Source organism: Elephantulus edwardii, unplaced genomic scaffold (assembly GCF_000299155.1).
Source record: "Elephantulus edwardii isolate Elephantulus edwardi_28Jun2011 unplaced genomic scaffold, EleEdw1.0 scaffold00096, whole genome shotgun sequence".
Lineage (NCBI taxonomy): Eukaryota > Metazoa > Chordata > Mammalia > Macroscelidea > Macroscelididae > Elephantulus > Elephantulus edwardii.
In genome coordinates, this window is record NW_006399846.1 from 1,894,479 (window position 1) to 1,906,036 (window position 11,558).

The 11,558-nt window shown below is 42.1% G+C and overlaps 1 pseudogene; it reads right to left on the reverse strand.

Annotated features, from left to right (window-relative positions):
* Positions 1–3,895: 3,895 nt before the first annotated feature.
* LOC102870160 lies at positions 3,896–4,728 on the reverse strand (annotated as a pseudogene).
* Positions 4,729–11,558: the final 6,830 nt, after the last annotated feature.

Here is an 11,558-nt window from a genome sequence, read left to right on the forward strand (position 1 = left end):
CTAAGTCCAAAGGATGTGCTTTATTTCTGGCTTTTATTTCTTGATGGTTATAAGACACCCCCCCATCCACTTCATTTTAATCCTATTGTTATGTGCTGTCTAGTTGCTTGCAATTCATAGCAACCCTATGTACAACAGCTCTGAAGCCTGCCTGTCTTGAGCCAGTCTCACTGATGGTGACACACTTACCCACATGGTCCCAGTTACTGTATCAATCCATCTCATCCAGGGTCTTTCTCTCCTGCACTGTCCCTCTGCCCTTCTGAGCATGATGTCCTTCTCCATGGATCAGTCCCTCCTCATCACATGCCCAAATATGTGAGATGGAGCTTCAGAATCCTAGCCTCCAAGGAGAAACATGTTTCACCCTCTCCAAGACATGTTATGTTTAAGACTCAACTCAAGCACCACAACTCAAAGACATCAATTATTCTTCTGTCATCCTTAGTCATGTCCAGCAATCTGAGGCATAGCAAGGAATTGCAAAGATCATGGCCTGGATCAATGCACCTTAGTCTCCAGACTAATATTTTTCAGTACTCTGGAGACGTCCCTGACAGCAGATTTTCCCAGTGCACTTCATCTTATGATTTCCTGACTGCTGGTACCAAGAGTGATAATTGTGGAGCCAAGCAAACTGTAACTGTTAACAAACTCAATCTCTTCCCCATGTATCATGGTTCTGCCAGTTGGCCCAGTGGTGAGAGTCTTTGTCTTCTTGATGTTGAGCTCCAATCCATATTGAAGACTATAGTCCTTGATCTTCTGTAGCAAGCAATTCAGGCCCTCCTCAGTTTCAGCAAGCAAAGTTGTGTCATCTGCATAATGCAGGTTATTTATGAGTCTTCCTCTAATTCTGATGCCACATTACTCCTCATAGAGCCCAGACTTCCAGAAGTTCTGTTCCTCGTATATGGAGATAGGATGTATCTCTGTTTTATACCTTTCCTGATTTTTAACTATAGTGTTTCCTTGCTCTGTTCTAATGACAGCCTCCTGGTCCGTGCATAGATTTCACATAAGCACAATCAAGTGCTCTGGAATTCTCATTCTTCTCAAAGTTAGCCACAGTTTGTTGTGATCCACACAGTCAAACGCCTTTTCATAGTCAATGAAACACAAACATTCCTCTTGTCCTGTTAGCTTTCTGCCAAGATCCATCTGACATTGGCGATAATGCCTCTAATGCTACAACCTCTTTTAAACCCAACTTATATTTCTGGTAGTTCTCTGTCAATGTACTGTTCCAGTCATTTCTGGTTAATCTTCAGCAGGATTTTTCTTGCATCATCACCATTGTCTCTTGATCATATGTTGTTTCATGAAATTCTTTAATGTCAGTCAATTCTTTTTGATACAATGACTCTGTATACTACTTTCATTTCCTTCTAATGCTTCCTGGATCATTCAGTAGTCTCCCATAGCATTCTTAAGTATTGCAACTCAACTTGAATTTGCTCTTTAGTTCCTTCGGCTTAAGATATACTGAGCGAGTTCGGCCCTTTTGATTGTCTGACTCCAGCTCCTTGCACATTTCATTATAATACTTTGCTTTGTCTTCCTGAGCTGCCCTTTAAAATCTTCTGTTCAGCTCCTTAACCTCTTGATTTCTTCCCTTTGCTTTGGCTTCTCGGCACTCTAGAGTAATATTCAGAGTATCTTCTGGCATTCATTTTGGTCTTTTCTTCTTCCTCTGTCTTTACAATGGCCTTTTGTATTCTTTTTGGATGATATTCTTGATATCTTCCCACAGCTCATCTATCTGGTCTTTGTTCATTAATGTTCAAGATCTCAAACCTGTTCCTGAGATGGTCTTTAAGCCTAATAGGATAGTAAAACTGACAATCTTCTCATTAGAGTTCTACACACTTTATTTACATTGTTGTACCCACCCTTAAGGGTGCTGTGCACCTTATTTACATTACTAGCGAGCTATCCAATCTCCTTAGTGGCCTGTAAGCACCTCATTGGCATGGTTCCTCTACATCATTTCGTGTATTTTAGTTTTTGTTCTTGCTGTTATGTTATAAATATGATTTATCGCAATCCTAGGAACACCAGCTCTGAACCTTGAGCTATCCTGCACACCAGCCTCATCTTCTTTGACGTTCTCAAATTCACTGTTACAGTCACTGTGTCAGACCATCTTGTTGAAAGGTCGTCTTCTTTCTTTGTGATCCACCTCTCCTAGCATGATCTCTTTTCCCAAGGATTGGCCCCTCCTAACAACATTCCCGCAGTATTCCTGACAAAGTTTCGCCATCCCCGCCTCTAAGGAACACTGTGGTTGCACTTCCTCCAAGACTGCCCAGTTTGTTCTTTTGGCAATTCCCGGGACATGCAATACCCTTTTCTAACACCACAAGGTGCATATTAAGTAATTCACTGCACCATGTTCTTGTTAAATGGGCTTGCAAGCACAGCCATCTTAAAAGGCTGCTGTAAGTTAAAATAAGATAGCCTTTCACTAACAATGTTATCTGTATTTATTAAATTGAATCAATGGAGGTTTTTCTTTCCTCATTTGTAGACTCAAAACAAATTTGGTCTTTCTTAGGGAGCACTCAAATTGTCAGCGGCATCTAATTTTAAAGTACTTGACACTGGTGGTTGTTATTAGGTGATATTGAGTCTAGTATGACTCAGAGTGACCCTGTTGTTGTGGTGTGCTTACAATCGGAATAGACTCAAAGCTGACTCTCTGGAAGGTTTTCAAGAAGCAGTTAATTACACAGGAAGAGACTGTCCATCTTTCTTCCACAGAGCAGCTAGTGGCCCCGAACCATGTGCCTTTGGGATTGCAGCACAGCTTCTTCCCGAACCACGTGCCTTTGGGATTGCAGCACAGCTTCTTGACCCTAGGTCACCAGATTCCCTAGAGTGACTTTATGAACAGCAAATTTGAACCCTGTCCTATCCTGTGCTGTACTCACAATTTGACACATTCAGAAACCCATTATTGCAATCATTGTGCCAATCCAGAGCAATATTCAGAGTATCTTTTGACGTTCTTACATTCTGACATTTGAGGGTCTTCCTCTCCCTTGCCGTCCCTTCACCTTTCTAACCATGATGTCTTTCTCCAAGGAATAGCCTCTACCAGCAATGTGCCCAAAGTAGGAGAAAGATACAAACAAAGAGAAGAAGCTTCATCATCTTTGCCTCCAAGGACCACTCTGGCTGTGCCTTCTCCAAGACACATATCTGTTTGTTCTTTTGACAGTCCGTGGAATATTCAGCAACTTTTTGATAAAAAGCTTCCATTTCCTTCTGTTTGGCTTTAGGTGTTGGTTGGTATATTTGTATAATAGTCATATTAACACATCTTCCTTGTATGCATATGGATAATACTCTATCATTCACTAAACTGTACTGCAGGGTAGAACTTGAAATTGTCTTTTTTAAATTTAGAAAATACTTATTTTCATTAATTAGGTTTTTACTTATGTTTAGATATGTGTGTATGAGAGACAGAAAACAAAGAGGGAAAGGCATTTATTTCTCAACATAAATAAAACGGTAATTTCCTAAGAATTTTCTAGCTAGCTAAATAAAATACGGGTTGACACATTTAGTCTTTATCCCAGGAATTATAATAAAAATATGCTTTATACATTCACAAGAAATTGAAGGAGCTTATTGCTTAATAAACTGATGAACATCTGTTTAAACAGCTGTTTCAACTCAGCAGTGTAAACATGATTCTAAATTTACAAATACACGCAGGAGTGGACAAGTTTTCCTTGTCTTGGAGATTGAGTCTAAATTTATGTAGATTAGATGAAAGCCTGAGTTAGGCAAGTATTACATCGATGCAGATAAAGTAATATGATAAATTCCATTGGCAATTATTTTGATAATTATTCACAAGTGCTCCATTGCTTTAGCTCCTTGTTCACATGCAGATGACCTAAGTTGTTCCATCTTCCTGATCAAACTGTCCACTAATTCCCGCAGGACATTGTCGTTGGCGCTGACCCTGGAAAGGCTGCTGTACTGCACAGCCCTCCCCTCCTTCATCCAACGTTTTCTGGAAGTGGAGAAGAGCACTCCTCCCCCAGGGCTCTGCTTTCTGAGGGTTGTGATGTGACCAAGACTACTTCAACTCTCCTGCTGGTTACTTTGTTCTTGCCTTTACCTTTAATGTAGTGGCTGCCTTTCTTCTCTGGTGTTTGGACAGCTGAATTCCTAGTTTGATTGACCTCTGAAGAAATAACACCTGCTTTGTGGCCAAATTCCCTTCACTGTTGTGGGTCCATGCAGGTATAGATAGTAACACACTTGTCAGGGCCATCTGACTCCGCTAGAGTGTGGAACAGAGGGCTACAATCCAATCTGATGTCACAGCCCTCAATTTGGGTCCATTATGCTACTGTGATGGCATCATTTCCTTTCTTATTAGAACCTGGAACTCTAGAACCTTCCTCTTTACAGATAAGTAATCCTTCCAAAGATTTGGACAGGTGATCCCCTTTAGACGGTTCCCAGCATATGAAAGAATCAATTAAAGACAAGCTTTACTTATAGTAAAATACAATTAACAATTAGCATCAAGTAATACAAATAACAGCTCCTTTTCTTGTTACTTTCATTGACAGGCAGTCTTCCTGTTAGGCACAGGAAGTTAATTCATCATAAAAAAAAAACCCAAACATTTAAAACTGCATACAACTTGTTATCTTCTTCCTTTGTTGATTTAGAGTAACTGGGGCTGCTGTCTTGTCCCATCGAGATGGTTTACTTTCAGGATGAAATTCCTCTTTGATTCATTCCACTTTCAAATGTTTGCCCATTTAATACTCCTTCGTTGAAACTTTTACAGTTTTCATATAAACTCTGCCTCATAGATAGTATTGTTTCTGGTTCTATGTCTTCCTCAAGATTGAGTTGATTGAAGAATTTAGATGGTGGACAATGAGTGCTGTGATAGGAATCCAACAAATTTCATTCCTCTTTTAGCGGCTACATTAAGTTCTTCTCTCAGTTCTTTTGTGACATCATTTGTTGGTCTCTTCAGTTAGGAGAATTTCCTCTATTACAAACATTCTTCTTTGTCTGCCTAGTGTTGTTGAATGTTTTGAACCTCAAGCTCTCTAGCACCACCCTGTATAGGTGGCTTGCAGATAGGTGTTTTCAATGCTCCTCAGGCTATATAGTAGGATATATACCCTCAACAACATACCCTTTAAGGTAATAGTTGTGTACTTTTGTTGCTATATTCATTGAGTTTGTCTTGATGATTTCTGGGTTTGGTGAAACTTGTAAAGTGAAATCAGCAATACTTATTTGTAAGCAAATTCTTTCTCTCCACTTGTGATCTCTTTAGGGTAGGCAATATTTTTCCAAAACTCCTATCATCAGGATAGTTTTTTGAGTCCTCAGCTCATGGCAAAAATCTTCATGAGTCTTGGTGATCTTTGCCATTTTGCCCACTTGAACACACAGACAAAACTGGCCCTCCTAAGAACTTCCTGAAATTTCCTTTTAATCTACGCAACACCATTCTTCCTCTGTTTTTCATTCCCACCATAGTATACCATGTGACTTTTCGATTAAAAATGTCCAAAGCCAGTCCATCTCATCTCACTAATGCCTAGAACATTGATGTTTAAGAGTTCCATTTGTCACAATCTCTAGATTTTTTAACATTCATACTCCATACATTCCATATTCCAAATATTAAAGGATATTTGCAACTGTTTCTCCTCTGGGCTCTGCCTCTAATACTATGTTTATCCATGTTGTTCTGTTGTTCATAGACTTTTCAGAGGCCTGTTATTTCAGAAGTGGATGGCCAAGCCTGCTTCCTAGTCTCTCTTTCTCTGAGAGCTCCACTAAAACCTGTCCACTATGAGCAACTCCTTTGGCATTTGACACACTGGTGCACAGCTTGCAGCATTACAGCAACCACCAAGTACAGCAAACTAACAGACAAGTGCTGTACTACTTAGACCAGGGGTCCCAAGTGTGGAGCATTATCATAAAGTAGCCAGCTGAGAAAAACCCCTCGCTTGGCACCTTATTCTACCATGCCAGCCAGATGCCTCAGCTGGAAGGCTTCAGCACTCACCCAGGGCACCATCTTGACACACTGCCACTGGTCTCTGAGGGCCTCTGTTCCATGATATTTCATGTGCCTGATTTGCTGTCAGAGCAGAGACATTAAGCCACACGAATACAGTCCTTGAGCAGAAGCTCAGAGACAAGGACCTTCCTCCAGAACTAGCAGACAGAGAAAGCCTTCACTTAGAGCTTGTACCTGGAACTTGGACATGGAGCCTCCTATAAACGATGAGATTTATCTGTCACTTTGCTGTATTGCAGAATTGATCTGCATATTGCTAATTACATTGTAGCTTGTATATCTGTATTCTTTATTGATGATCTTGTTTATCTAGTAGAACATAGAATCTTGCCTCTTGCCCTCATCAAATCAGAGTGTGCTCATTGAGCTCCTACTATGCATCTAGCACTGAATTAGATATGAGAGGATTCAGGCAGTTTGTTGGGAAGTAAGACAGCAGAAAAAATAGTGGGTAATACGGAGTGTAAACAAATGACTCTAGACAGTGAGTTGCTTAGGAAGGTTAGACAAAGAATATGACTGAAGAACTGATGCCTGTAAATTGTGGTGTTGGTGAAGAAAACAAAGTATACCATGGACTGCCAAAAGGACAAATTTATCTTGTAAGAAATGAAGTAATATTTCTTCTTTAGAAGCAAGGATGGAGAGATTTTGTCTCACATACTTTCTTCTCAGAAGAAGACAGTCTTTGGAAAATTACATCATACTTGGAAAAATAGTCAGTAAATGAGAGAAAGATCCTCAACAAGATTGTTGTTGTTGATATGTGCCGTCGAGTCATTTGTGACTCATAGTAACCCTATGTACAACAGCTCTAAACTCTGCTCTGTCTTGTGCCAATCTCATTGTCTCTGACACACTCATCCCGGTTGCCCCAGTCACTGAATCAATCCATCTCCCAGAGGGCCTTCCCCTCCTGCGCCTGCCCTTCACCCTCCCAAGCATGATGTCCTTCTCCAACATGTCCTTACAATATGACCAAAGTATGTTAGATGAAGTCTCAGAATCCTTACCTCCAAGGAGTAGCCTGGTTTAACCCTCTCTAGGATGAATCTGTTTGTTTTCTTAGCCGTCCATGGTATTCTCAATACTCTTCTCCAACACCAAAGCTCAAAGGCATCAATTCTCCTTCTATCCTCCCCAGTCATTGTCCAGCTCTCTGAGACATAACAAGTGATTGCAAAGACCATGGCCTGTACCAAATACACCTTAGTCTCCAGAGACACACCTTGGCTCTTCAGTACTTTAGAGAGGTCCCTAACAGCAGACTTTCCCATCGTAATACGTCTTTTAATTTCCTGGCTGCTGGTGCCAAGAGTGTTGATTGTGGAGCCAGACTAAAGCTGTGAACAATCTCGATCTCTTCACCATCCATCCTGATGCTGCCAATTGGTCCAGTGGTGAGATTCTTTGTCTTCTTGACATTGAGCCTCAGTCCATATTGAAGGCTGCAGTCCCTGACCCTCAGGAGCAAGTGCTTCAGGTCCTCTTCAGTTTCAGGAAGCAGGGTTGTGTCATCCGCATAACACAGTTTGTTGATAGATCTTCCACCAATCCTGATGCTGCATTTCTCCTCATAGAGCCCAGCCTCCCAGGTGATGTCTTCTGGATAGAGGTTGAAAAGGTATGGAGACAGGACACATCCCTGGCATACGCCCTCCCAATTTTGAACCATGCAATGTTTCCTTGTTCTGTTCTGACTACTGCTTCTTGGTTCAAGTATAAGTTTCACATCAGTATGATCAAGTGTTCTGGGATTCCCATTCTTCTCAGAGTCAGCCACAGTTTGTTATGGCCCACACAGTCAAACGCCTTTGCATAATCAATGAAGCACAGTCAGACATTCCTCTGGTACTTCCTGCTTTCAGCCAAGATCCATCTAACATTAGCTACACTATCCCTAGCACCTCAACCCCTTCTAAACCCAGCCTGGACTTCTGGCAGTTCTCTGCTGATGTGCTATTCCAGTTGTTTTTGAATAATCTTCAGCAGAATCTTGCTTGCATGTGAAATCAATGATACTGTTCTGTAGTTTCCACACTCAGTTGGATCACCTTTCTTTGGAATGGGAACAATTATAGATCTCTTCCAGTCAGTTGGCCAAGTGGTTGTTCTCCAGATTTCTTGGCACAACTTAGTGAGCACGTCCACGGCAGCATCTGTTAGCTGAAATATGTCTATTGGTATACAGTCTATTCCTGGGGCCTTATTTTTTGCTATTTCCTTCAAAGCAGCTTGAACTTCTTCCTTCATCACCATAGGTTCTTGCTCATATGTTGTTTCATTAAATTCTTTTGTGTCTGCCAATTCCTTTCGATACAATGACTCAGTATATTCTTTCCATCTTCTTTTAATACTTCCTGGATCATTTAATACTCTGCCTAAAGCATCCTTGATTATAGCAACTAGAGGTTTGAATTTGTTCTTCAGTTCCTTGAGCTTAAGAAATGATGAGCAAGTTTGACCCTTTTGGTTTTCTGACTCCAGCCCCTTACACATTTAATTGTTAGATTGATGTAATGACTAGAATAATGCACAGCAGAGATTGTGCAGATCTCTGGTTCAGGGCCAGGGAAGGTTTTGTTCTGTTGAACCTAGGGCGTGACACCAAACAACAGCAAGACAGAGAAAGCTTTGAGATTGCAGGGGGAGAGTGCACCAAAAATGGCTAGAGAGTAGATACCTTTTTCAGAATTAAGAAACTGAATCAGAAAACTCCAGTACATACAGGAACTGGCTAGAGAAGAGGTGTCTGAAATGGTGAAGAGCTATCCTGAACAGAGGTCCCTGAACAAGGGAGAGAAGGTTGGATTTGTAGACTCCCCCTCACTCTTGTTACTATAGCAACCTTACTGATCAGGATAGAAGCTGGCATGGAGACCTCTTAAGCATGACCATGATAAAATGGTACCTCGTGTCTTCTTCCAGAACTCAACAAAATTGACAGGCTAACTTAGAAGAGTGGTAAAATCTCAGACACTTCTTGACACGTGAGGCTGAAGTAAATGTTCTCTTACATGACAACTGTGTACACACAGGTGCTTTTCTCTGGGGGACGTACCTAAAGCTGGATGGGAAGAACATAATGCACCCATAGCTCCACACTGTGATCTTCCCCAGTGGCTCTCCAAGCTTCTCATATTATGGGCATCATAATAGTGATGAATCAGAATGCCTAAGCCTATATCTTCATGTTTGCAGAGCAGATTATCCGAGAGGCTGGGCTCTATGAGGAGAATTGTGGCATCAGGATTGGTGGAAGATCTATTAACAATCTCCGTTATGCAGATGACACAACCCTGCTGGCTGAAACTTGAGGAGGACCTCATGCACTTGCTGCGAAGGGTCAAGGACTGCAGCCTTCAGTATGAACTAAGGCTCAATGTCAAGAAGACAAAGATTCTCACCACTGGACCAATTAGCAGCGTCAGGATGGATGATGAAGAGATTGAGTGTTCACAGCTTCAGTTTGCTCGGCTCCACAGTCAACACTCTTGGTACCAGCAGTCAGGAAATCAAAAAGCGTATCAGGATGGGAAAGTCTGCTGTTAGGGACCTCTCAAAGGTACTCAGGAGCAACAGTGTCTCTCTGGACTAAGTATGGACTAAGGCTCAATGTCAAGAAGACAAAGATTCTCGCCACTGGACCAATTAGCAGCGTCAGGATGGATGACGAAGAGATTGAGATTATTAATAGCTTCAGTTTGCTTGGCTCCACACAATCAACACTCTTGGTATCAGCAGCTAGGAAATTAAAAGACTAATTGCACTGGGAAAGTCGGCTATCAGAGACCTCTCCAAAGTACTGAAGAGCAATGATGTCAGTCTGGAGACTAAGGTGCACCTGATACAGGCCATGGTATTTGCAATCACTTGTTATGCATCAGAGAGTTGGACAATGACTAGGGAGGACAGAAGGAGAGTGGATGCTTTTGAGCTGTGGTGCTGGAGAAGGGTACTGAATGTACCCTGGACTGCCAGGAAAACAAACAGATTCATCTTGGAGAGGATTAAACCAAGCTACTCCTTGGAGGCAAGGATTCTGGGGCTTTGTCTGACATACTTTGGACATGTTGCCAGGAGGGACGGGTCCTTGGAGAGGGACATCATGCTTGGGAGGGTGGAGGGACAGCGCAGGAGGGGAAGACCCTCTATGAGATGGATTGATTCGGTGACTGGGGTAATCGGGATGGGTGTGTCGGAGGCGGTGCGGTTGGCGCAGGATAGAGCAGGGTTTAGGGCTGTTGTGCATAGGGTCGCTATGAGTCGGAAACAACTCGACGGCACATAACAACAACAACAACAAAAAGTAAGAAATGTTGTTGTTATGTGCCGTCGACTCACCTGTGACTCACAGCAGCCCTAGGTACAACAGCTCTAAACCCAGCTCTATTCTCTGCTAATCTTATTGTCTCTGATACTCTTACCCCCATTCCCCCAGTCACTGACTCAATCTATCTCATCGAGGGTCTTACTCTCCTGTCCCTCCACCCTCCCAAGCATGATGTCCCTCTCTAAGGACTAGTCTCTCCTTGCAACATGTCCAAAGTATGTTAGACAAAGCTTCAGAATCCTTGCCTCCAAGGAGCAGCCTGGCTTCACCCTCTCCAGGATGAATTTGTTTGTTCTCCTAGAAGTCCATGGTATATTCAACACCCTTCTCCAGCACCACAGCTCAATGGCATCAATTCTCCTTCTATCATCCCTAGTCATTGTCCAGCTTTCTGATGTATAGCAAGTGATTGCAAAGACCATGGCCTGTATCAGGTGCACCTTAGTCTCCAGACTGACATCATTGCTCTTCAGTACTTTGGAGAGGTCTCTGATAGCCGACTTTCCCAGTGCAATTAGTCTTTTAATTTCCTGGCTGCTGATACCAAGAGTGTTGATTGTGTGGAGCCAAGCAAACTGAAGCTGTTAATAATCTCAATCTTTTCACCATCTATCATGATGCTGCCAATTGGCTGATTGGTGAGAGTCTTTGTTTTTTTGATGTTGCGCTTCAATCCATATTGAAGGCTGCAGTCCTTGACCCTTTGCAGCAAGCACTTCAGGTCTTCCTCAGTTTCAACAAGCAGAGTTGTGTCATCTGCATAATACAGATTATTGATGAGTCTTCCTCCAATCCTGATGCCACATTCCTCCTCATAGAGCCCAGCCTCCTGGATAATCTGTTCCACATATAGATTGAAAAGATATGGAGATAGGACACATCCTTGGTGCACACCCTTCCCAATTTTGAACCATGAAGTGTTTCCTTGTTCTGTTCTGATGACTGTCTCCTGGTCCAAGTACAGGACATGGAAATTTGTTGTTTGCAACCACAGCCTCAGAAACTAGAATAATGTTATTCAAATTCACTTCTATTAAGTAGACTCCAACTCATAGTAGCCCATGATTGTTTCTGAGGTTATAAATCTTAACTAGAGATTGCCCAGTTACAATCTGTTAGGGAATTTGAACTGCTGAGGTC